A 27,689-nucleotide genomic window follows, 5' to 3' on the forward strand; every position below is an offset into this window, starting at 1 on the left:
TGGACAGAGACAGTGCAAAAAGCAAACAGAGCACTTAAGCAGTGAGGACTTTTCTGTTGAGCCTGCTGTGTTTGTGCAGGTTGTCATTGTGACTGTCACAAACTGGCTGCAAAAAATATTTTCAGCTGCTTGAGATAAAATGGACAGAGGTGGAGGCTTTGTGTTGGCTCGACACAGTGAGATGCTTTTGGGCCAGAAATGTTCTTTCTGCTGCCAGCCGCCTGAAGGCTTCTTTGGCCTGAAGGTTCATGCGTTACAGTTTATATATTAGTCCAATAAAAGATACACGCGATCCGCCTTGTCTTGCTATCAGTCCATCACTGAAAAAGTGTTACTTCAGCTAATGGTGGCTCATATTTGATTTCTATCCAGTGTATTTTAAGGCTGAAAACCCATCCAGCAGGATGGATGTCTGTCTCAGTGCTGTCCTCTACCTGTTATTAGGTATGTTTGTATTAATGATAAGATATCCTGCAGCATTAGTCAATTTAAATATTGAAAACAAATGTTCTCTTGTTTCTCTGCCTTGGGGCAAGGAGTGATTATTCCTGCCTCTTCAGAGTATAGAAATCTGCATCTGTTGAAGTCTCTGTTCTGCTGTGAGCCCAACATATGAACTCAGTTTGCAAATTCATCTGAGAAATGCTAAAATTGGCACCTGTTTCTGCAGTCACCTATACCAGTAATGTATCCAATGGTCTAAATACCACTTTGCTTTGGAATTGCGGTTTTTTAGACTTGGCCACTTGGATCAACATCCTTTGTCTCTTTATTGTTTACATCTTGATGTTTCAGTGTCACCAGGATACCTTATTATGACCCTGGGATGCAAACAGTCCATTGCTGAGGGTTTTTTTTTAGTAACTTGGCAACGTTATCTAAAGTAAAGCAGACTCTTGAAATTGGGACATACTGCAATTCACAGGGACAATGAAAACTATTTGTGGTACAGAATATTTTGCACATTTGAAACCTCAGTTGCATCAATCTTACTCAGAAAAGAAGTGGCTGGAGCAAAAAGTAATTTTTTGCTGTTTAATGTTTCTTATAAAATTAGCATTTGCAAAAAAATACACTTAGAAATGGTATAAGAGTTTCACACAACAGCCTTAACAATGTTTGTAGTGCTGTTTATAAATATGTGTTTAGGGAGATAAAAAATTGTAGATGATTGACCTGATAAAGGCATAATATCATTTTCTGAGCTATTTAGGTGTGTTGACTGAATGAATGTTTAGAATCCATGCAGCACATGTAGTAAAAATTTGCATGAAGACGGTATTGATTTCAGGTGCGGGGGAAGCATTTTGATGCAGAATAGAAGAGCTGCTGGACTTATCTGTATTCTAAGTTGGGAGCAGGTAGAATTTTTCCAAGGGACCCCTTCTAGTCCTAATGTGAGCTGGTGCAAGGCAATGGGAAGCATTGCATACGAGATGTATCCAACAACTGTGAGGTGCAGCTGTTGGGTCCAGTTCCCAGTCTGTTCTGTGTACCCCAGTGAGGCATTCTGTGATGGACTCTCTCAAATGGCCTCATTTCTAGCCCTTGGCATGAGGGAAAGCTGCTCCCATGACTACATTCAGAGAGGTAGAAGTAGATGTTACTCTTCAGGCCACTCTTGACATGGTCTACTGATGAGTTAGCAGCATTTTTTGACAGCTGCATGTTGATTTTGGCATTTGGGGGCTGCAGAGTTGGGATACCAGAAGCAGCAAGAAGACTTAGCCCTTGCACAGCAGTGGATCAAGGGAGAATCTACATCCCTAGTGAGTGGCAGTGAAGAGGGCAGGAGGAAAACAAGAAAGCATGGGGCACATTGCTGTGAGTTGCAGAAGAATAACAGGAATTTCACAAAACTGATACTCATGGTGATGTGCCATTTATGATGAAGCGCTTTAATTTGTTGAGAACATTTTGAACATTTTGTTTCTTCAAGCCAATGTCAAGATCTTTCTGTGTCCTCAATCTGGAGCTCATTAAGTGCATGATGCATGGAAACCTGTTTGCCTCTGAATAATGTAATACTGGGGAAAACAAGCCCTTAACCCCATTTTCTGTTGGACACCTTCTGCATTCCAAATTCCATCCATTTTTTATATGTGCACTCAAACACTTGTACATACATCTCGCTGTGTCTGAGCGTGGATTTGAAAGTCGCTCGGTGCAAAAATCTCATGTGGTCACAGAGAACAAAATACATAAGCGCAGTGCTTCATCCACCTGAGATGGCCCAAGAGATGGAAATGCCCCCTTGCTGCCCGTGTTACAGATGGGTATTTCTCCAAAGGGAGATATCGAAGGATGCAGTGCATTTAGGAGTTTGTTGCTGCCTTGTTTCAAAGTGAGGAGAGAATCAATAATTTGTTAGGCTGTGAGCTGACGGCTTGTCTGGGTGCCAACTCCAGTGCCCTCCAGGATAAGCTGCCAAAGTGTCTGAGGGAGCAAAGCGGGATGTAAATTCCACAAGTCATTTTCCTGAAACTCTTATGTGGGAAACCTTTAGAAGCCTCTCAGTAAGGACAAAATCCTTCCAGGCTTAATTCTTGTTTGAGCAAAATTCCTTCTGAGGTCAGTAGACCTAATCCTGAAGTCTTATCACTTGTTTACCTTGATGGGATTTGAGTGTGTGTGGGGGAAACAGAGGGTCTTGGGACAGGGTGCGCTGGAAATGCTTTCTTAGGAGGCTGGAAGAATACTGACAGGCTCTTCAGAAGTGGGTGCACATGTGAAAGGAAGGCTTGCTTCAGTAAAAATCACCTCTGTTTCTCACTTTCTCAGCAGTGGGAGAAAGAGCAGGTGAGGATTCCTCTTCTCTCTGTAGGCTCTTTGGTGCCTGGGGGTGGCCCAGCCCTGTCTCTCAGGGATGATGCAGCTCACACTTCCATGTATGTTTCAGAAGTGTTTTGCATCTGAGACCTTCCTTCTTTTGCATCCTAGAGGAAAAAAAGCCCCCCATGCTGGTAACTCCTTCCTGATGTTTTATATGTAACACAGTCCATCAAAGTGATAAGTAGCATCAAATATAGAAGCAGATGAGAGCTGGAACATTGGGTTATTTGATCCTCAAGCTGAGAAAGAAACTCTGGGTTTGCCATGTGGCTCTGGGGAAGGCCCCTTTTGGGGGGGCTTTGGAGCAAGTCCTGGCTCTGCTTGCCCCAAGTACTGTCATAGTGAAACCCCATGAAAGGCCCCTTGTCCCTGCACTGCAAATCATGGCGTGCCAACAGTGCCCTCAGCAGAAATTTCTCCTTCCTGTCTTTTTTTCCTCCACTGTTTCTCCCTGCAAATTGAAATCTATCTTCTTTATAACGGACTTGGCCTTTATTAGCCAAAGATCATGCCTCTTTATTAACCTTCCAGTAAGCCTACATCAGCTGAGTGAAACACCGTTCAGCAGGGTATATGGTATCATAAAAGTCACTGCTGGTGTCACACAGCTGTGTACAATTTTGTTTGGTTTGAGGGGTTTTGCTTTTTAGTAAAGAGATGGAAAACGTTCTTTTCTTCTTTTCTGCTTTCTGGTGAGTGACTTATAAACAGCCTGTGTGAAATTGGCTCTGGAAAATATAATCAGAAAAATATATAGGCTGTTGCATTGTTTTTATGAATCCCAGGTCATGGTACAGGGGAGATTCTGTGGTAAAGTTTCGTTAAAAATAAAGGAGGAACACCAAAAGCTCTGCTGCTGATCTGGGGAAAGTAAAACTTCGTCAAGCCAAGTAACACTGGGCCATCTTGTACTTTATTCCCTGCTGTTTATCTAAAGCACATTTCTTACATTCAGTAAATTTCTACTTCTGGCAGTTTATAACTCCATGAGTTTAAGAGCCTTTGACTAATTAAGAGCAGAGAGATTTTCACCATGCTGCCACAACCCCACTGGAAGAATAATTTCCAAGTGTTTTGCTCATTGGGGGCATATGAGGCCAAAATTACAAACACGTAAGTGCCCATGTACGTACATCTATCTATCTAAATATATAAATACACACTCAGATTATATCTATGTCCATATCCATATTTGTTAAAAACAAAAGCCTTAGAGGCGAACACCTTTGGAGGGAAGAATGTAGATACTGTAACAAAGTGTCTGGTTGGGTTATAAGTTATTTGTATGTTAATCATGGAAGAAATTTCAGAGATTTGATCCTACGAGTGAAGAAGCATGTGTGATTGTGTGAGTGCATGTGCACACATGCAGAAAGCAACTGTGAGGGATGCCTGTGCTTAAACTGATCAGACAAGTTTTATTAGTTCTGTCCATCGATGCTGTTTTGAAATATGGCAGGCTGAGCCTATTAAGGTAGCTCAAAAATGTCTTTCCAAAATGGCTTTTGGGCTCCGGTTCCCACATTCGTTTACTTCCTTGATTCATTTCAAAATCTACTCCCTCAGCATCTGCTGCTCTTGTGCACACATATGCATTGAAAAATGGATCGTTACCCAGCAGTTTTCTGTAACAAAAGAAGGGGTTTGGTCCAGATCCAGAGAAAGACATACAGTAAAGGATCACAACTGAGGAAATGACTGTATCAGATTGCGCGCGAACAGTGAGAAGGTAGAACGCATATGAAAGGCAGCTGAGTTAAAAAAATGTATAAATGGAGAGGCAATTCAATTGAAACTGACAACTGCATTGCCTTTCTGGTGTTGGATGGAGCCTGACTCCGCAATAAATCCTGTACACCAAAGCTCAAGATTTAGGCAAACATAACAGTTCTTAACTTCATTCCCGTTTGGCAGCATGATCCAATGCCTCTCGCATCTCTGTGAACCTGATTGCCAACCCTTACAGGGCTCAGTGCAGCAATGAGACTCCATGGGTTTTTAATTCCATGTGTAGATGTTTGCGGTGCCACAAGGGAAGAGTCTGATCTGAGCCAGCAAATGTATCCTGAGTATGAGTGATGCAAAATGAAAGCAGTCAAGGAAAGAAGGATTTGTTGATGGAAGTTAACAAAACACCTCTTATTTTAGTGAAGGTTGAAAAACAACCTTCTTGGGATAAGAGAATTTACAAATGCCTTATTATGCTGTTGCTAAGATCACACCTGTAGCATCATGCACCAAGATCATGCTCTTAGCTTCAGAAATCACACTCCAAAGGAAGACTGAAACATTAAAGGAGATACGGGAGTAGGAATGAATTTAACCAGTTTCATCTAGAGAAATGCTTAATGGCAGGATGATCATCTTAAGGGTCATTTAATATCAGGAAAAGGAAATGACACATAGCACAAGTAGTAACACAAAGAACAATGAATTCAATTTAATAAAGGGCAAATTCAAATTGGAAATGAGGCTAAACTTTTAGATGGTTGAGGGCAGGCAGAAAGGGAAATTGTTTGCTTAATGAGGTAGTTATGACAAACTAGGTAGAAATATTCTGTTTTCTGAAATCAGCGACTGTGGAGTGCAATTTTCGCTGCCTTATACAGTGGGTTCAGCTGGGAGGTCCAGTGGTGTTCTGTCAGCCTTGTCCATCATGACCATTAGTTGCATTAATAGTCCGTATTTTAATAAAGGCACTATGGTAGCAATGGTACATGTTGAGAATCCTTGCTTCTCTAATGTGAAAGAAATTGGATTTTTTGTGGCTTCGCAATACGAAGCAAAAAGTTGAGTGTGCTGTGGTTGTCTGAGGTGAGATTTATGTGAGGCCACATGGAGATTTATAGCCTCACAACTTCTGTGTCTGGTCAGAACTGTGTTATGGGAAGGCTGGGGGGGAGTTTTCCAGGGGTTGAGGGAGACCAGGGTGCTTTACTCTTCACTGTGTTGCGGAGGCAACTGGGCACCCCAGAGGTACCCGTTGAAAATCTTACTCCTGTATGTCATTCTTACTGTTTCCTTGAAGCAGAGCTGACCCAGTGGCTGTTAGTAATGCCACAGTTCATCTTAATTCACCACCTACAGGGCTTGGTGCTCCAAGTGGGCTCTTAGTCTCCTGCTTGCTTACAACACTATTTAGGAGCATGTATGAAAACAGCCTTGTATCTGTGTTGCCAGGAAGGCTTTATGAAAAAACAACAAATGCGTACTGCCTGAACCTTCCATCTAAGTAAAAATGGACCAAATGTATTTCTAGTGCAGATTTACTGGCATTAGTGAACACTGCAAGAACTGATACTGATATTTACGTCAGTGATTCAATATTCAGATTTACGTCAGTATGATGAAGACAAATTAATAACAAAACTGTTTATCTATTTATGGCACAGATACACAGTTGATAGTTGTTGCTTTATTTTAAATATATTGACAGAAACAAAGTACCTAATTAATGAGGTCTCATAGGGATCCCAGTTAATAATTGCTGGGTTTTGCTATGTCTGAAAATTAAATGGTAGCACTGGGTGCATGGAAATGGCTCATATTGTCCAAAGCAGCTGATGATTACTGTGTTTAAGTAAAAGAATTCTCATAAGGATTTGAGCTGCTCAAAATTTAATGCAATTTTTCCAGGGCCTTGATAATCATCAGGAAATGAATGTAAAACTGTGATCTCATGTCATTTGGAAAGTTAATGGAATAATCTGATGGGCAGAGGTTGCTAACTGTACACTGGAAAAGAAAAGTCTTTAGGCATTGGTCTCTGTCAGCAGCAATGGAAGTGGAGAAGACAGTAGATTTTATTCCATAATTATCTGACATGAAAATGGGTGGTGTACCAAAGAGAAGTAGGGCAGTGTTGCTTTTAGTGAGGAAAATAGGTCAGCCTAAATACTAGCACTGGTTGTTACATGCTACTATGGATGTGTATGTTGGAGAGCTCGTTGGAAAATTAATTTATTCCTGTAAAAACATTGCTTTATAGAAATCTTTCTTTGAGCTTTGAGATTTTCATTGGAGAATGGAAAATTAGCAGTTTGCATCTACCGGAAGGTTTCAGATGGAAACCTGGTTTCTGGTCAAGTTTCTTTCCCCAGTGGAAACACATAAACACTTGCAGGAGTCCATCTTTACTGGTGTGGACCAGTGTTCTCCAACTAATGTGTAGCACATACTGTGCTCAGCTGTGAAACTAATTTAGTCTTTTATACTGGGGCACTGAGTTGTTCCTTAGGGTGCAGATACCAGGTGGTCTTCCCCTAGAAGGTCTCATCTTTATCCCTGTGTAAAATGGGAGATGCTTTGTGGGATGAGAAAATGCTCCTGTGTTGTTAAACTAAGGACGTATTTCCAATATCTTCCCTCTTTTAAATAGGTGTCAGTCACATTTTTTTGGTTAGATACCATAGACTAAATCCTGTCTCTGCTCTGGGTCTGAAGGTGAACAAAGTAGTGCATCACCAAGGCAAAAGAAGTCTTTCTTTATAACTGTTTCTCTTCATTTTATCTCAACTTCTCAGTGTCTGGCAGATTCTCCATCCTTTATGCCATTCCTCTTCATCTCACTAATAAAGTCGTCATTAACTTTGCATATAAGGGCAGGCTCAGGGATTTCATTACTTCTCTGCAGTTTCATTCACTCTTTCTTGGGTTTTCTTTGAAATTTATTTTGTTTATCCATGTGCAGTGGGGGTTTGACACGGTGAAAAAGGATGAGTTCTGCTCTGAGCCTGGTCTTCACTTTATTCTTAGCACTTGTAATTACTGTGGGACTGCACTGACCTGAAGTGGTGCTCTAACAGTGCTGGCATGTGTATCTCATTTTTATAAGTTTACTTGTACTGTTTAGAACAATCTGAGGAGATTTATAATTGCTTGTTTTGTAATACAGCCACAAAGAATTAAGTAAGGGCTGTATAAGTAATCTCTTTTCCTCTAGCCAAAGAAGCACTGCCATGTTTTCATATATCAACTTATTTAGGGTCAGAGTTTGACTTCTCTCTGCATTTGATAGGTATATATAAGTGCTGCATCTGAGTAGTTCACAGAGGGATTTAGCACTTTGATTTTTAAATGCAGTGCCAAACGTGAAGAGAACAGTGTAGTTTGATTAGAATGGAGCCCATGCAATGGTGAGAGGTACATTTTCAGCAAAAATTACTATGAGAAGAGATGATGGCTTAGGAAAGCATTGCAATTAAAATTGTGACTGACTTGATACTGGAGACGGAAAACTGCTAGCTTTTGATATTTACTAGCTAGGCAGAAACTTGGATAATAAGTGTTTTCTGAGAACAGAGATATGGAGGAAAGATGGCTTATGTTTAAGACACTACACAAGACTCAGAAAATTGATTTCAGTTCCTTTCCTGGCTGCCTCACAGGATGCCTCTGCAGTCTTGGGGACGATTACAAAGTTTTGACCATATGTTTATGCTGCATGTAGTGATCTGGAGCCCTCATTTTAGTTGGGCTTCATGAAATTCTAATCTACCAAGTAATATTTACTCACTTGTGTATACCAGAAAGTAAAAACAAATGGTCTTTGAAAAATTAAACTGGGTCATGTTTACTCTGAATAAGGATTCTATGTCCTGGTCAGTGATGGATGAAAAGTAGGGCCTTCAGAAATGATGACTATATCAGACTCAGTCCTCAGACCAAGCATGGGACCATTTAAATTTTTTCAAAAAATGCTGTGAGGAAGGAGAAGGGTGAAGGGGAGGTGATACTTACCATGAAGGATATGAGCTGTTTTCCCAAGATCTTTTTCACATAACTCAGGGAAGAGGAAGGACCTGGCAGAAGTAAAAGAGACCCTTCCTCAAAGAGGTCTTTATAACATCATTTTTGTATCAGCCAAATGCAGACACACTTCTTTTTTAATGAAGGAAAAAAATACCTTTTTGTTTTAATAGATAAATCACCCACGAACAAGCTTATGAGAAAAATAGAAGAAAGAAGGCCAAAGAGGCATGCCAGAGAAGGAAGTTTGCAGAGTCCAAGGGGTTCAGAGAAGATTGCAGTGGGACTGCCTCTGAGAGGGAGTGTTTACATCACCAATTCCTGACGGGTTTACCTTCTGGGACTCCGACCTTGGACTGCTGCCGGGACATTTGTCTTGGACTTGTTCTCTGGACTGGTGAGTTAGTGATGGAATGACACACATCTCTGTTGTGCTGGAACATGATATTTTCAGATTGCTCAGTGTGAGAGGTTTTGGTCTCTGATCATTCTGTCTCTCGCTCCAGTGATGAGAGGATATGTCAAGTAGTTAAAGCACAAATCTGAGAGCTGAAAGACTTGGCCACTGTTTCTGAGGCTGCCACAGCCTATTTGTGATTTTGTACAAGGCAAAGAATGACAGACATTAGATATAGCATTTTCCAATGGCTCAGGGCTCTCTTAACTCTGTTGTCATTGGACTCAATGGGACATTCTCCCTTAAATTTGTTGGGAACAAGGACCTTATATTTCAGACTGTATGTGAAGTAGGTAGGTTTCTCTAATCATTTGGATATAAAAAGTGTGTGCCTGCTGCAGTGCAGGGAATTGCTGCAACTTTTCAGATGCTGAAAGCACATTTAACTGAAAAGGTAGGTCACTACTGCTGGCCCTGGTTATACCAGCTCAAATCCAAAATAACCTTGGTGTGTTTCACCAAAGTTCATTGTTACACAAATACCTACTACTTCTCAATCACTCAGGACAGGTAGATGTGCTGTGTAGGCAGGGCAAGGGGAGTGGAAACTGATTAGTGTGGTCATAGAATATATCCCAGACTAAGTAAACAGCATTTTCTGCTGCAGCATTACAAGAAATTGCTATTTATAGTTTGTGCTCATTTTGTGCTGTCTGAAACTAGGAAAAGTTTCCACTTTGGAAAGATTGTAGTTTCTGTTTGGAAAATAGAAAGGCATTTTTAAGCTCCTTATTGAAAAATAATCTTTTATTTTGACAGAAATATAAAATGTTTCTCTCTGATTTTGTAGAATGATGGACCCAACACAGAGTTTTACAGAATAACCAATTTGGTCCCATACTGTTGATTCATTTCCCTTTGGACTGTCTAGCAAAGAGATGTGGGTCCAGAAGATGATTTCCAGGGGAAATGGCAGTATTGTTCCTTCAGACAGCTCCCAGGCTAGGAGTCCTCTGGAAGATAGAAGACGTGAAGGAATCTGCAGGATCTTTGGAGGAAGAATAGGCATTTTCTTTGACTAAAGATGTTTGCAGTCATTTCCTGTTTCCCCTTAAATTCTTTTCATAGTCACATTTTTAATGCTAATGAGAACCATAACTAGATGTTTAAAAGATCCTTTATCCCTTGAAACATCTCTTGGAATAGCCAAAGACAAAAAAAACCCCCAAACCTAATGAACTAAAACTCCCACTCCAATCACCTAAATTAATCAGTGTTAAAGAAAGGTGTGCAGCGTGGTGCAGCCCTCCAGGGCACTCTGGCCGGCTCCATGACTTATGTTGCCTTGTCTAGGTATCCAGATGTGCTGTGGTGTGGGATTATGCTCTGTCCTCAGGTGCCTGCCACACTTACACCGTGTAATCAGACTGAATTCAGGATGAATGTTGACTACAACAGAAAATTATTTCCAAGCAGCTGTAAGTCTAGTTTAAGCCTTTTAGGATCAAATTTTCATCTTCAGTATAAATCCACTGAAGGCAAGAGTTTATCTTTTACAGCTCTTGAAAGTAGAATCTAGAGCTGAGGGTTGCCTTCAAGCAGTTGTCTTCAAGCAGGGCTATCCCTGGCCCTCCTTCCATGACCTTCCATGCTTTTGTTGACAGCCTTAAATTAATGGTCATGGCTGCGTGTGGAATAGGCAGGAATGAAAAGAGTTCCTAACTCCAGGATGTTCTTGCAAGCAATGAGAACTAGTGTTTGGGAGGCACCAGCCCATAAGTAGGGGTTCCCCCTTCCCCAGCTGCACCACTGGCTTGCCATAAAATCCTTCGCAAATCACCTCTGGAGGTTCAGTTTTGCTTTTGTACAGCAGGAACAATGGTTCTTTTCAGCTCTGCCTCCACAGTGGTGATTGCACAGGGCTAACAAGCAGTAATGCAGCCTTCAGGGAGCGCCAGCGCTGGAGCTGCTCTAGCAAGTGTTTTGTACTGGGAGAGGAATGGCTCCTTAAGATATTTAATCAACAGTTTCTGGGTATATACCCCTCCACTTCTGGATTAAATGCTCTTAGTGATTTAGGACTTTATTATGTTCTTCTCTCTTTTGTTTATCTCATGTTCTCATCAACAGGAGCTTCACTTTTGACCATGATAAAGCACTTCAACCATGCTTTTACTGGCTATGGTTGTTAGGAAATCTTAAACAGTTTTTTTTTTTTAAAATAGTGACCCCATTCTCACTTTCTGAACTATCTTGACTTCTTTTAAAGGGAAGCAATAATGAATTTCCATATGAGCTATACCTTGTAAAAAGATTATCTCCATTTGCTCTTTTTAGAAAATTTTCAGAAGGGAAGGCACTGTCCCAATGCACAGAAGCAATTTTTCTTTTCAATGGATCCTGTGACTCAAATCTAAACCTTTGCTCTCAGAGGAACACTTTTCAAATGTTTACTTACTGCTTGATTCCTGATAGGCAGTCTGGAAAAAAAAACAGATGAGGTGTTACTCTTGAAAGTTATACTGCTTTATATTGTTTGAAAGGCAGAGATTGAACTGATTTGTCTAGCAGCTTGCCTTGTCTCAGCTGGGGGAAAGAGTTCCTTTGTAGCTCAGGCTTTTATCAACAGTCCAGTAAAAGTGTTTTATATATATACATAAAAAAATCATACAACATATAAAGCCTTTTATCCCAATGGCTCTAAAGTAGTTGACAAATTTGTCAAATAATTTGTCAACTGCTTTCCTCAAAAATTATCTCTTACTCCAGAAAGATATCATGGAGGTATTTCTATGTTATGTGAAATTATTCTTCCTACTAATTGCTTTTAAAGTAACAATCAGACTTGTAATGCACGAATGACAAAATTTTAATCTAAGAATTTTAGAATTCCCCTAATTTAGAATTCAGAATTCTAAGAATTTGGAATTCCCCTAATTCTCTTAGGGGATTTAATTAAACATGAAGCCACCTTCTTGTACTACTGAAGTCAGGGGGAACTGATGCACAAGATGTGCTGGGCAAGAGAGGAACAACACTGCGTGTGTGCTGTGGGTAACTGGGGGAAAAATATATATAAATAATCATACAGTGTTCTGACAGTCACTTGGTGAAAACTTCCTGTGTTCAGCAGCACAGCTGGTGTTGTACTGTTGTGTATGGACGCAGATTGTTGTGTATGGGCAAAAAATGCATGATGAGGATGCCTGGTCCTCTCTGATGCCTCTGTACCCATCCTAGGCTTGGAGAGGAGCCTCTGTGCCAAGAGTGAGTTGTTTTCCAGGGGCTGGTAAAGTTCCTCACAGCAATTTGGCCTTTACCATACTGGGGACACCATGACCTTCCATAGCCACTTTTTCCATATCAGCCTTATATGTGAGCAGCGTTTGCCTCTTCTGGAAGGGCTCTGGATACACATCCCACATCCATACGCGCTCTGCATCTGTTAGGCTTCATCAGAGGATCCTCTTGGCTCCTGAACCTTTCCCTTGTGCAAGTCGTGAGCAAAACCCGTTGCAAGGTGACTGAGGGTTTCGTGATGGGATCCACAGCATGAGTGTGTTAATGGAGTCAAGTGCTATTTATTGGCTCCAGTGTGTTTCACTGCACCCTTGGCGCGTTCACGCTTCCTGTATGAAACTTGGCTGAAGGAGTCAGAACTGCAAGACATCATCCCAAATTCCAGCTGGGATGCGTAACTTGGCTACATGACACTCTCCCCTCTTTGCCCCCCTTAACTACTTCCCATGTTAAATAGTTTCTCAGGACTCAAAGGGGAAGGGGGAAATAATCTCCAGGCCGATGATTCTGATAAATAGAAAGATTGCATAAATAAATTAACAATGATTAATAGTAAGAAAATGTCACTTGTCTCACTCGCCTGGAAGCTGTAGCTTGCTGAAATGACAGTCTTGCTGTTGGGGGGTTGGGATGCAGAGATTGAATGATGGGGTTAGGGATTTATTTTATATATATTTTCAAATTAAAAAAAAAGTGTGATTTATTTTCTTTTGCTGCAGCCTGCTCCAAATTTTCAGTTTTACATTAATAGCTGTGGGAACAGCAGTTCTTACTGCCATGTACTTTAGCTATTAGCACTGTGTCTGGTTTGACAGTACATCTCTCAATTTATTTTTTTTATTCCCTTGCAATCATAAAATATGTATCAGCCTTCCTTTTTAATCTCCTTTGGCATGTCCAGCTAGTTAATTTGTGTCTTTCCTTCTTTTGAGTTTGATTTTTCTAACAACATATACTTAATCAGAAAAAACAAACCAACTGGCTATTAAAATTTCTTAAAAAAAAAAAATTGAAATTTGATTGAATTCATATTTAATGGTATGATTTCTCCAGGAGCCCCTCACAGCTTTCTACCCCAAATGTTTGCTCCACTGATATTTTAATTGCTGTAATAATCAGCATTCTGAATACGAGGTCTTTCCCCTAGCTCAGTAAATCCATACCGGCTGAGTAAAGCATGTCTGTGATTTATGTGCAGATAAACAGCTTTGGATCCCGTCCAATCACTTCATCAGTTTTAATTCGGCTGCCTAATCAGTAGCAAACAGGAGGGTTGGTTTTTGTTAGGGTTTTTTTGCTTTGTTTTGCTTTTAACAGGGTGTGTGTGGGAGTGCTAATACAGGGTTTGGCATATTCCCCAGAATGGCACAAATAGCTCCCCATTTCGCATCATCTTCATGTCAAAGTCAGCCCTGACTTTCTGAGAGAGTTTATAAGAAGGGGATGAGATGCCAAGCCCGGCCTTTGGGCTTTCGTTGGTATCTAAGGAACCAGGCAGATATGTAGTCTGAACAGTGAGCCTGCTCTTATCTCATAGTTTACAAAGGACATCCCTCAGATGCCTGAGAAAACTGTGTGTGTTTAGGGGTTGATGCCTTCAAAATTGTTTCCACAGCATTCATGTTACTGCTATTGCTGTTTCTCAATAGGCAGAATGACTCTGAAGGGGTCTAGGAGGTGGAGGTGACCAGTGCCTGTGGGGTGCAGCTGTGCAGGGGTAGGACAGTGCAGCCCACTCTCACCTTTGCACCTTCAACCTGTCAGCTCTGTACTCAGTACTGTAAAAGCCAGGGGCATCCAGATGACTCCACACTGAGGCTCTTCTAGCTTAAGGCTCCTGACCACAGCTCCTGACCTCATCTTTGTCTACAATAACCTAACCTTCCTGTTAAGGTTAAAACATTGGACCTTTTACATTATCATCTATTAGTGCTGTGTGTCCAGAGGTGAAGTGTTCTCTGATTTATAAGCAGCCTCTGAAGGATTACAGAGAGCAACCCCATTTTGGCCATCAGATCTAGGGCAAGCAATACCATCTGTAATAACAAAGCTTACCTAAAGAGCTTAGTGTGGTTTGAGTAGTAAACCATGTCTGTGTGTCTCTGAACCTTGTCAGAAATCCTGGCTGCCCTTAATTTCAGCGTGTAACTGTGCCTGGGCTCTTCCTTTATGCTGAGAAACTGCAAGAGGTATTAGTAGCTGTTCTGTGTCTGTTTATTCTTGTTTCATAGCAGCACTTGCTATGCAGGCAGGCAGCAGGCTTGGGAAAGCTGCAATAGGCTCAGTGGCCACCCCTGGACTGTTTAGGAGGTAGGTTAATTGGGAAGAAGGCAGTGGCATTTCTACTGTGTCTTCTTAGGGGCTTATATCATAACCCAGATGACACATGCTACCTGTTTTCCATGTCAGGTTAAACCCTCTCAGCTCTGTGTTTTACTCTTACCAAGAATCTTAACCAGAGCTGCTAAATTCAAACTTTTTGGCTCAGCCTTAATTCCTTGCACACACCCATAGCTGTAGGGGCTTTAATTAGACTTCTGAATCATCATGAAATTCAGAGAATTAGGCTGGGCTGGAGGGAAGGGCAGTGTATTGGGTTTGTGGCATTTTGGGATCAGTTCACAGTGCAGATGTGAGTGTCCCAAGAGACTCTGGGCGAGGTGTTTAATCCAACTGCCATGTTGAGTTTTTTATAGCTTGCAAAAGGGCAATAACACCTCCCTGTCTTAGACTGGCAATGAAGAGAGGATAAAACCCATTAATGAAGACAAGACATTTTGACCCTGTGGTGGTTCTGGTACAGCTCCACCTCAGCTACAACACTCACTGGGCTTTTTATGTGCAGTCCTTGGAAGATTCTTTGAAAATGGCTGTGACCATTTTTATACTCCTCTTGTGCATGGTCAGAGAAAGGCAGTGTGGCTTGTCCAGGGTTGGGCAGCAGTCAATAACAAGGTGGCAATCATGTCCCTGCCAGCAGGTCCCACTTAGCAGAGCTCAGCTGGCAGCTCTGGAGGTGGAAGCATAGCTTGGGGAAAGCGGAGATGCCACTTTCTCCTGCTCTGCAGAGGATGTGAGCCAGCCATTGCACTAGTCCCCTGGACTCCTTGCCTCAGGATGGGCAGTTTTTCCTTTTCATTTTGGAATTCTCTGCTTTTGGCTAAGACAGCTGGGATTGGAGATGTGTGTGGAGAGGGAAGTTTGGCCATTATACTGTGTTACTTATGTAATCCTGCTTCTTTTTAATGGATGACAGCACAGCAGAGGGACTACCAGGCTTGGGATTATCCTGGCTTTGACTTAGCAGTCTGTAGGTTTGGTTCTATTAACCTCAACAGGAGCTCTGAGCATTCCTGTTAAAATTAATGTGAAACAAACTTCCAGAGTCCTAAAAGGTGAAGACTATCCCATCTGTCTGTCTGTTGCTTTAATGGAGAGGTAGGAAAGGTTTCATGTGTAACCTGAGAGGGAATTTAAACATCTGAGAAGAAATTTCAGGAGAAGACTCAGTTTCTTGCAGATCAAAGGCTGAGTTTAGGGAATCCTCTATTTTCTGGCCAAAAGGGAGCTATTGTGTTTAGAAAGGCAGGGTGTAGACCAAAATCCTTCTGGTGATGAAACCTAGAGTTTATGCTGACTGGTGGCTTACGTTTTACAAAAGACTACCTTTCAGTCCTGGAGGTTTGAGCTAACAGATGCATCTTGTTTTCTTACAAGCTGGTATGCTGGTCTCTGAGCTGCCTCCTGGGATATCACCCAAGAAGCGTTTCCACTGTTACCATTTTAAAGAGCAAAAGTCAGCTGGTAGTGAAGGCTGACTCTTTCTGGTGAGTGCTCTTTAGTTGTCCCACCTTCAGGATTCAGCCCTGTCAGAACAGCTGCAGAAATTTTCACATCTTCATCCGTTTCCTATGATTTCTTCCATGAGGAAAGACTGATAGGAGAAGGAAGGAAGGAAATGTGAGAGTCTATATGTGTATTAGTCTTAATATGTTGAAAGAGGGGACTGTGAGAGCATTTTCAGGGTTATGGAAATGTGATGAATGATGCTTCTTGAAGAAAACAATTGCTTCAGTCCTCTCAGTGAACTGTGTGACTGGTTCCTCTGTTTCTGCAGTTTGGGTTTTTTTCAGATGGTGCTATATTTACTATGACTTTTTTTTTTTCAATTTCCCCTTTTCTCTCCTTTTCCCCTTTTCCCCTTTTCTTTTTCCGTATTCATACTATATAAAAGCCATTGTTCAAAGAAGAATTACCAGAGTGGTAAGAGGTCTGCCTGTGGCTGAAGTCTGATGGCCTGTCCCTGAGTGCAGCACCTTAACATACAGAAGTCCTCTAGCCTTATATAGAGTTTTGACAGACCAGCTACCAGTTTCCCTGAAAAAAAAAAAAGTTTTGTCTTTTTAGTATCTCTATTCCTTTTCTATGATGTAGAGTTAACAGCATGTGCTCCTTCTCAGGAGCACAGTGAGGAAAAACCCATCTGGTTTGTGAATGCTCAGACATTGCTCTAATGGAAGCCATGTAAATAACTAGATAAATTATTTCAGTGGGATTGTCTGTCGAGCGTAACAGGTAGCAGGGTCAGAATCTCTTAGCAATGATTCATTTCTTTCTGGCTGAGTGGGATTTGTGCTCACAAGCCATTGTACAGAAGCAGCTTCTGATTTTTACTTTCTCTGTCTTTTCCCTGCCTACACTTTGAGCTCCTTGATCTCTCGCTGGTTGGCTCCAGGGAGCAGAGACTACCATGGTCAGTGTCTGCACCGTGTTTAGGGTGGAGTTCAGGCCCAGGGTAGGCTCTGTGGTGCTGCCATAACACAAACTGAAGGATAAATTATTAAAAAATAATCTAGAATTTGTTATAATTTATCATAATTTTTGCCTCTTTCCTTTCGTGAGGTTGTGGTAGAATTGTGGGATAAGACATAAGGGTGAAAATAATAAAAATAACCTTTCAGGTGTGGGTTGCTTGAGCAAATTCGTTCATTCTGAGCTTTGCTTTTGGTGTTTCAAAGAGGGGGGATATGGGCTCATAGCTGGTGTGCCAGCTGTCTGCCCTGCCAGGTTTGCTATGAGGGCAGGGGCAAATTGTGTAGGATGCATTTACATGTCTTCATCTGACTGCAGCTCCTGGATTGACTTGAACAGTTTCAATAGGTCTTCACTAACCTGAGTGCATCAGTCAGTAGTTCTGCTGTCAGAATGGAAAGTGCAGTGAACTCAGGCAGGGGTGAATGATGAGGCAGAGCGATGGCTGGTGGGGACGGGAATGTTCTCAAACAGGGCACTGCAGTGAGCAATAAGATGTGTGCTCACAGCCCACATTTCTCACTGGTGCAAATCTCCCACTTGGAAACTGGGACAAGAGTGGTTCCTTCCATGAGCATTCAGGATTATGAAAAGTTCAGACAGGGCTGCACAATTTCTGAGTTAGATTGATTGTGTTAAAATATTTATTGTTTCTACAGACATTTGCTGCTAGCATATATACAGACTAGGAGGTTTTCAAAAAGCAAATGATTGCAGGTGAAGCAAGTTTGGAAGCAACCTTCAGATGAGCATTAAGGAAAATTTTTACACTGCTTCATGGTTAAACTTGAATAATATTTTCATTACATTTTGTTTCCAAATAATGTCAAAATTCTTTCCCATCAGATAGAAGATGTAGTTAGAAATATCCACTGAAGACTTGTTTTCTGATGTTTCCACAGGTCACTAAGGATTTTCCCTGGAGCATGACTTTGAATATGACACTTCAGTAATGCAGAAGCTGTAAGTAAATAATAGCATGTTTGCAACCCTTCTTTAAGAGCCGTGTTTACACTCTTTCCAGAGCTTTGCTGGAACTCATTTTTGCTAGACTTTATCTACCATGCAACAAGCTTACAAGGAAGTGACTGGAAGATGACGTGGTTTTAAAGTGAATTGTGACATTTTAGGTGCTTTGCTTTATTAGCTTCTTGTTTAATTTAAGAATTCCAGTAATGGTTGCTTAATCTGCAGGAAGAAAGCTCAAGACATCTGTCAGTATTGCAGGCAATGCCACAAGCAGACAAAAATAAAAATACCTCATTAGCATAGATTATCAGTGAATAAAATGCAATGATACATTACCAAAAGCTGACATGCAAATCGGCATAGGACAAAGGCCAAGAACCTTACTTTGCTTGTTATATCACTAATTAAAAAGGCTTACTAGAAGCTGAACAAATGAACCCAAGGGGCTGCTGACCTGATCATGTATTTGATGGTCTTTGGTAGCTTGATGTCAGAGTTCAGTGTCTGAGGAATCTTATCACAGAGGTAAGCCTTTGTGCAATTCCTGGTTGTGAATGCTTGAAAAAGATATAGTTTCCTTCTCTTCCTCAACTTTTTTCCATCTTTTTCTAAGGTGAATTAGTAAGCTGCTAATTTTGGTATCTCTTTTCTGAATTCTGCATTGTTTTTGCTAATGAATTCTCTCAGATCTGCTCAATTTCTATTTAATTCAGTCAGCTACTCAACATCCAAACCTTTTGTAATAGAGAGGGTGCTAATTTTTCTGTTTATTTCAATGGCCTTTCGTCAGGTGTTATCATATAACTCAATCATTCAGCATTGGAATTTGTAATTTAATCAATAAAAGAAGGCCATTTTTCTCAAGGAACTGTAGTTTGCACTCAATAGCTGCACACCCTGGTGGCTATATCTGCCTGAAAAGTAGCAAGGAAAAGAGATGCCACTATTTTAGAATTAATACATCAAATTATTTCATCTGTGCACTCATCTTGCAAAATCTAGAGGGAGAATCATGGATGTTACTCAAGTTGCTATGACAAGCACCTTGTATGGGTATTGGCAACCCTGTACATGAGCAGTACTGTTCACATAAGCAGTTTGATATCAAGAGAGACACCAACAGAAGAAACTGCTGTGCGAGGTCCTCTCCATCCTTTCTGTTCACGTGACTTTTATTGCACTGCTGTTGCTTTAGACAAGTGCAAGGGTGGTGTCAGGCCTGCCTTGATGTGATCACTGACGGGCTCAAAGCTTTGAGCACAGGGATCTCCCTGGCCTCAGTAAAAGGTGTCTGTGGCCTGTGAACCTGCTCTGTCTCTGCCTCTGGGTTTGCTTCCACTGCTTCTGCTGCCCCAAAGGAGGGGATGGTACTGTGCTTGCTGGGCAGGATGAGGGGATGGCTATTCATTGCTGGCACTGAGAGCTCTCCTGGTTTCCTGCCCTGGCCCATCTGAGACCTGTGGTGTCTGGAAGAGCATCTCTGCTAATTCTGCTGGAGGTGTAAATTTTGCCCCAGGGATGAGGTTTGTTTTGCATTCAGCCTCTGGAAGGCAACATGCCTTTTTCATGCTGCCAAGCAGCTTTGGGCAAGGCCTGAGGGGGAGATTAAATGCCCCGCTGGAGAAGCACTTGTGGTGGGTCACAGCTGGGAGTCTTTCCTTGGCTCCTTGGCTTCTCAGTGAAATTGCCTGGACAGGTCTCAAATATCAGGTCTCTGAAGAGTCAGCCATGGTTTTGCTGATAAATTGCTTGTATCATTGTCTCAACTTGGCAAGGTCTGCAACACTCAAGATGAAAGGTATCAAAACTATTCATTCAGAAAATGGTAGTATTTAAAATTACAGTAAATTGTTTGGTGTATAAGGGATATCAAAATGCCACTTTGCTTATGTCTCTCCCAAAGCCTGGTTGCTAGTGCCATAGCCACATTTTATGCAAATAAAATGGTGAGCCAGCCATTGGTACACACATCTGGTGGGATTTTTAGAACATGTTTTTTAGTTGAAACAGGCACATTAGTTAAGAAAGGCTTGATAATACAACATTTTGGAGAATTTTTAATATGTAAGGTGTGGCATTTGGCTTGAAGATTTTAGAACTCCCCTTGAGTGCTACTCCAGATGGAATAAACAGGTATTTAGAGAGTCTTCAGGTACTTATTTTCCACCTGGGTTGACCAACTTTTCCTGTGGTAAGCACGTAATTTCATAAGACAGTGTAAGACAATCAGCTGATAAACTCCACAGCAACCACCAAAACAACACCCTAAACACTCTGTAGCAAAAGCTGTCACATAATTGCAATAGAGACTTACGGCAGGGTTTGTTAAGTGTTGAACATCATGAATTGAAGAATGCCTGGACAAGCATTGCATTGGAATTGACTGGCCAGGGAGGTGGTAGAGTCACCATCCTTGGAGTTGTTCAGGAAACTACTGGACATGGTACTCAGTGCCATGTTCTAGTTGACAAGTTGGAGATCAGTCAGAGGTTGGACTTGATGACTCTAGAGGTCTTTTCCAACCTAGATGATTCTGTGATTCTGTGCGATTCTGTGATTGAAATGTCTTGGTCCTAAATTCTCAGCAATTCTGCCTTCCTGGAGCACTCTTGAATTCAAGTCCTGTTCCTGCTTTGCACAGCCATACCAGAAATTTTTGGACAAGGAACATATGCAGTGTGCCAATCAGACAGCTACAAAATCTACAGAACTGCAACTGGCTGACAAATCTCTCCCTCTGCCCTTGGATAATACCATAGAAGCCTTTTTTTGTATGAGCAATGTTGTAAATATTGTTCATCTTTTTTTCATAATGCTATGTTTAAGTCTATTTCCAACCTTTCAACAGTGCCAAAGGATTACCCAACATGTACCATATGATTGCTTATGATCTCTGATTCCTTCTGGTGCCCTCCAAATAATGTCATTAAAGCCAGTGCCGTTCTGCCTGTTGCGTTTAGCCAAATATGAGAGCAGAATTTCTCCCACTGAGTAACTTAATGTGCTGTATTTGAAGATTGACTTTCAAAGCAACAACGTTTTGACTGGCCAAAGCAATCAGTGTTTTGTGTGGCCAGGCAGCCTAGGGAACCCTGCTGTAAGAAGGGAAAAGCTTTCTTATGAGGACTGTGGTTGAAGACGTTTCTTGGGATTGATTTAGCACTCAAGAGCTCAATGCTTTGTGGAACTGGAGCATCTTCAGAAGTAAGCAATGGCACATGCAGACTGCCCCTCTCTCCTTCCCAGATTAATGACTTCCTTTTTTTTCACCTAAAAAAGAGAAAATATGTAGTTATAGTTTAGTCCTGCTTTACAGTGGTGTTTTGCACAAAATCATGTAGGTGTATAGTCTGTCCAAAAATATTTACATATATGTTCTTTAATATTTCTCCACTAATATCCCTTACTTTTAAGTTGCTAAAACATTCTAAAGCACTTGGTTTGTTTTTTCTGTCCTGCTCCCTGCACCAAATCACTCATTCTAGTGATTCAATGCAGATCAGGAATTTTGGGGGGAAAAAGAATGTTGCAGCCAGTTTTAGCTCATCTTTTAAAGGTTGTTGGGTTTTGCTTCCACGGATTTTGAATTCAACAGGCTGCAGAAGGACTGGGTGTCATTTAGCTATTAAAGATTTTTGTTTTCCTGCTTATTGTGAAGTAGCATCATTAACACAGGGAAATTACCATGCTTCACTGTGCTGTGTCCATGGTACATTAGAGGCCCTTTTCCATTGGTAAAGCTGAGTCTATTCTTCTGTAAAATCAGGGTCCCATTGGCAGTTCTTTGGCTAGTGAGACAGAGGGACTATTTATTGAGAAGAAGAGTGGTCTAATAAAGGGGAAGAAGTTGAACGTGACAGCAGAATGTTGGTTTATAAATCACTCCATAACTGGGCCAAAATATTCATCCATTTTCAGAAGGCCAGGGAGAAAGAGGACTGCAGTTTTGGGGTAAATGAGCAACACAGTTTTTCCAAAGTGCATTTTAGAAAAGTCAAGCACTCAATCCATTTCTCTTCCCTATACCAAGTGCTGTGCTTTCAGGCTAGTGGAAACTGGTTTGTATTGCTTAATTTTCTTCTTTGAAATGGCATATTGGCTTTTGGTGGAGAAATTGGACTTTTGCTTGAATATGTCTGTATTTTACAAATAGCTTTTTAGTTTAATAAGATGAAACCAATTAACCAGAAAAGTCATTGCCAATGGATTTTACAAGTACATAAAAATATATTGCTTTTTCTTGAAACATTTCATCACCCTTTTAAATGTTCTTTTTTGTTTCCTTTGCCACCAGCGACAAGGAACTGTGATGAATTTGTGCCCTCATACCTTTTCCTGAAAACGTTGATCTTTGGTCCTGATTGTGTATGTGTGTGTAGGGGGGTGTGTGTAGACATGTGCATATGTATCTATTTATTTCTGTTGTTTATTTCTTGCCCCAGTGTTCTGTGTGTTTAACTTGTGGCCTGAGGTAAAACAGAGCACACAAACTATAAAAAGTGGGGCTATAAAAAGTTATTCTTAAAAGGTTACTTGAAGTGGCACAGGACCCAAGGGCTAATGAGCAATCTCTCAAAGCCAGATGTTAAGGCTGAAACATTTGGCACAGCAGAGACACTGAAGAAGGCAGTAGCACCTGGTTGTTACCCCACTGCATCCCTGGGAGAGGACATGTCTCCTGGAAACTCTTCTGAGGTCCCTCATTATTCCAACTTTGCCTTGCAGCTGAGGGTGGGGACAGAGACCCACAGTCCTTCAGTGGCATGGAGCTCTGTGGAAATGAGTTCTGGCCTCTGCCTGCCTGTCTCTGAACAGTATTGCTCACTTAATCACCTATAGCAATATTTTACTTGGAGGGAATTCTAACATGAGGCCCTGCCAACCTCCTCTACCCCTAAATTTCCATCAACTCCCTGCCTGCAAGAGGGCTGGGGAACACGCAAGGCATAGGCGCATGATGAGGAACTATAGGATTTCTATCTCCATTACCTCAGCCTTCACATTCCCTTGTAGCCTTGCCTTCTGGTTAAAATGCAAAGGATATTTATTAACTTCTGTGAGCATGTGGGGCGGTAACCAGGCAGGCATTGCCTTGAGATGACACGGTTTTCTCTGCTCTCATCAACTCTGTAAACTGAAGCATAAAGAATCTGCTTTGATCTCTGATAGCTTTGCTGGTTTGCTTTAGTTACCAGCTGATACAGAGATGACTAAAACATGGTACTTTGGGGTAAAATAGGGTGTCAGCCCAAGTACATGGCATATGACACACAAAATTAGCTGTTGCAAACAGACATCTCTGTTCACATCAGCTTTGCCCAATCCTTCAAGAAAACATATGTGTCATCTGAAAGCAAAACAAACACTAAATTTGGGCAATAGGGAAGGCTTTAATTCTCTTCTCCTGCAAGCAATGGGAGTGCCCTGCAGGACAGTGCCCTTTTTGTATCCTTGCTTCCATTTAGCAGTGGTTCTCACATTTTAAAAGTAGGTCTAGATATTTTACCAGCAGCCTGACATCATTACTAAGGCTCTGCATATTTACTATATAACTGGTGATCTAGTTGAAGGAAATTATTACATGAGGACTTTAAAGTAGATACCCCTTTCAATGGAGTGTGGACTTCAGCACAAACCAAACAGCTGCTTCAAGTCCTCCTGGATTTGTGAAACTCTCCCATTAGCCACACCAAGTTGTAAATGATGCTGCCCTTCAAAAAGCCAGGACAGCCCAACACCTCCTTCCAGTAGCTGCGGTGTGAGTAGCACGTGCTGGTTTACATCCAAGCTCTTCTGCTGTTTATTTAATTCTCACCTGCTTTTTAGCATGTGTTGAATTCATATTAAAATGACCTTATTCCTCTAGGGAAACCTCCGTTTCAAACAAATGGTACCAGCACCAAACAACTACTTTGTGGTATCCAGTTTTGTCCTGCATTTGTTTTAAAGCTTCCCAGGAACCCTTGGCTACTTTGTACAAACTGTTAACTTGAGGGTAATAATTTTGTCTGGGTTTTGTCACAGAAATTCAATTAAGGAGGATTATGAACACAGTTGTAGGCCTGTTTCATTTACAGTTGCAAATGAAACCCAGGCCACACACTGATCGTTTATATAGGAAAGGAGATGCTGTGTAGTTTTGAGTGGCCGAATTACCTGCATGTTCCTTTGTGTGGCTTCACTTATTGCAGAAAGGAGGGGAGTGAGACTTGCAAAATGAACAAAAAAGTAGTAGAAAGGCGGGAAAGAAATCACCAAGAGAAAAACTACCCCCACTGCTTTTCCCTAGGAGGCACACATCCTTTCTGCACATAATAAACTCCACAGGGAATTTCTTCCTCCTTAGAAAACATTTCCCAAAGGGCAGGAGCGAGTAGTCCTTTATTTATTTATTTATTGTTAACAAAGAGCAATATTCTGTTTTCATGGCCTTGGTTTGGCTCCAAGTCCCAGAGCCACCAGGGACAAGGCATACGGTTTCACTTTTTTTTAGTTCTTATTTCTAGGCTGTGAAAGCCAACTTTTTAATTCCTTTTTTCTCTTTTCAAGTTTTTCTGCAAGCAGCTGAATTCCCCAGGTAGGAAAGGGGAGAGGAGGGGGAAGGGAAGAGAAGATGTTTACCATATTGGAGCAAAATGATAGCTGCTGCAGAGGCTAGCTCCAGGTGGAAGCAGCATGTTTGAAGGGAATTTGTTTATTTGGGGGATGCCTTTTTAAGTTATGAAAGGCAAAACAAAGGCAAAACTTGTCTTGATGTCCTCTGATGAAATGTCTGTGTTTGTAGAGGAGCAATATATCTCAGCTTTGCTTTGCAACAATAAACTTGGGAATTACTTTGCACTGCTCTGGAGATACATGAAGGGCAACTGCACTTGGGTCACCTCGTTCTTCTTATGCAAGCTTTATCCCACAGCTTTGGGCTCTGTCCTCTAACCTTTTGGCTGGGAAATCCCATACCAATTTCCCTGAGGTATTGCCTGCCTGAAGATATGGAGGATAAGGCTTAACTTCCATCTACTGATTTTTATTCATAAGGAGTTATCACCATTTTGCAGATGGGGAAGAGAGAGGTGCTCAAAGGTGGAATTGCAGACCCAACTGAGTCAAGAATAGGCACAGTCCCAGGCTGTTCCCTGTATGAAGTATTTCCTGCTGGTGAGTGCTGCAGTGTCTGCTAAGGGACCTACACCTTTGGTTAGACCTCTCTCCAGGCATACTCTGTTTAACAACTTGTTTTCCTCTTGTTTCTTGCTTTCTTCCTGATCCTTCAATTCTAGTAAGGGCTATACTGTCCTTACTGTGGTTTCAACTACATGCTTAAGAGGCTTACTGAATTCTTCACCAGATGAGGAGAAGTAAGCGCTTTAGTTTCTAGCTTTAGATCAGATACTGTTTCTGTACATCTCTCTATACAGCCTTGGCACTGTTGAAGAATGAAAGAGAAGCAGGCAGCTTATTAACTCTCAAAAACTTCAGCAAAATTCACTGTAAGTGTTGCAGTGAGGTGTGAACAATATCTACTTTTGCCCCACATCCAGGGCAGTTCATCCTGTGGTGAGGGGCCGCTACAGCAATTTGAATTTCTCAGTTGTTTTGTGGTAGAGTTGTTTTGTGTCAAACCAAACTTCTTGTTGAAGTAAAACCTGGATGAAAACAATGAAAGGCCTTATGTAAAGGATGATCTGTGAGTCTCTTGCTTTTTGGGCACCTTTTCTGAAGAAGTTAGGACAAGTGAAATCAGTATCCTCAGCAGCTTTCAGTCCAGGTGAACATGGCTTTATGGAGAGTACTATTACTCGATGGATTTGAGTCTGAGTAACCTTGCAGAAGTCAATGGATTCATGCTGGCACAAAAATAGTGAGGGAGAAAAAGAGGAGGATTAGGATTTTGCATAACTGTCATACTATTTTGTTACAATTGATTGGGACAATCTGTCATAATCCAGTTTTGGTGTGTAATGGGGGAAGGAGATGAGCATCTCCAGAGGGTGACTCACCAGAAGGGCCTTCCCACACATGGCAAGAGCTGACCTTTGGGACTGCTGGTCTCCTCCCGCTGATGTACCAAGTGCCTTGGTGCCTAGGCTAGCCCAGCTTTCAGGTGAATAAAGTAGGGTGAGATGAATCTCTGCCTACGTTTCAATCACGTTTTATATTTGGTAAAGCATATAAAAATAGCCTTTTTTTAGCATCTTTCAATCTGTAGATGGTAGAGTTAGATCCTTAGCCAGCATAAATGAGATAAACTTCAGTACTAAGAGCTGAGTTTGCCGGAGTAACTTCTACTTTGCTCCAGTTCAAGCGGTTTCAAATCTCCGTGGAGTTTTTTGTGGCTGTTCTGGTAGTACCTCTAAGTTTAGTACCTAAACTTCAGCAAAAGGATAGAAAGAGGCTGCATGGTCTATAAGGTAAACCTGATTTCATATGATACCTTATGATTTGGATAAAGTGCTTTTAAATTCCTAACATCTGGCAACACTGCCCTCTCAAAGTGTAGCAGAGGATTAATCCTTTCAAATCAACTCTGCTGGAGAGTGAAACGTTTTTCACCAGCCTAGTTTAAGAATCATATCTGAGCCTTTCACTGCTAACTGGTTCAGCACAAACAAACAGTGCACACAGGATGTAGCCATTTCAGCAGTTTCCCTCGAACTTGCAGTACATTTTATTTTCTAGGAGTTTTTTTGAACAAGTTTTTTTTACATAGAAGGAAAAATGTGTGGTTGAATCATAAAGCTAGATAAAGAATTGTGAGCCTCTGTTGGACTGAGGTCCTTTTCAGCCAAATAATGACTTTATCTGCTTATAATGGAAGAATTGAAAAAGATGTGGGAAAGGAAGACTCAAACACACTTGGGAGCCTATATTTCAGCAATGTGGGGGAGGCTGACCATTAATATGGGAATTAATAACCCTCCAAAGCCACCTCTTTTGAGCAGCTGCAGTAGGAACTGGCAGTTCAGAATGCACAGACTAATTCTGTTTCAGAGCAGCTAAAATTAAATGTTTGTTACAGCTTTATGTACATACCCTCTCAGCAGGAGCCGTTTTCCTTCCCTTTAGGCAAACTCAGAAGAGGAAGAATATTTAACAGCCTCGAACTACCCAGTCTGTGTGCCATATGTATACACCACTGAGCCATGCCTGTGTTGTCAGTGTTTAGACTCTTCCTGAAAGGTGGAATCTGGCTGGTTGCTAGCAGTCCATGTCCTTAGAGGCACTGGAGCAAAATGCTAATGTTGATCAGAAGGAGAAGGTCTGAAATTGTAAGCAAATAGAGAAGATCCATCATGCATTTTCACAGATGATAAAAGGCTGAAAGTGGCAGTCTGCTTATCAAATAACTAGATTTATTGAAATAGCCTGTGCTCTCATTAAATGGTTTGCTTTTTATGTTTTTGTTTTATTTCATCTTACTGAAGGTGTCTGGGTTTTTTTTCAAACCTACTATTGCTGCTGTGGAAAACTGGCTGATTTAGACCATTTCTTTTGTTAATGCTTAAAGGAAGAGTGGACTGCAGTGTTCTCTTTTAACTGACATAGCGGGGCCTTAGAACAGAGATGGTCCCTGTCATGAAATCTGAGCTTCCTGGAAAACAAATCATAAAATTAATGTTATAATTATAAGTTT

At 41.3% G+C, this 27,689-nt stretch overlaps 1 protein-coding gene across 10 annotated transcripts in view; it reads left to right on the forward strand.

Moving 5' to 3' along the window:
- Positions 1-27,689, forward strand: part of SEMA5B (semaphorin 5B) — a 268,733-nt gene that overhangs the window by 64,839 nt on the left and 176,205 nt on the right. For 6 of the 10 annotated variants that reach the window (XM_051787552.1, XM_051787557.1, XM_051787558.1 and 3 more), the window contains exons 2-3: positions 8,754-8,977; positions 17,992-18,052. The exons of 1 other annotated variant lie outside the window; for it this stretch is intronic. The gene's annotated coding sequence lies outside the window, so the exon portion shown is untranslated. Of the gene's footprint in view, positions 1-8,753; positions 8,978-17,991; positions 18,053-25,113; positions 25,214-27,689 lie in introns of those variants that run through there. 3 more of the 10 variants (XM_051787554.1, XM_051787550.1, XM_051787551.1) reach the window with 3 other exon arrangements.

This window comes from Manacus candei, unplaced genomic scaffold (assembly GCF_025592945.1).
Source record: "Manacus candei isolate 608988 ecotype Guabito, Panama unplaced genomic scaffold, ASM2559294v1 h1tg000023l, whole genome shotgun sequence".
Lineage (NCBI taxonomy): Eukaryota > Metazoa > Chordata > Aves > Passeriformes > Pipridae > Manacus > Manacus candei.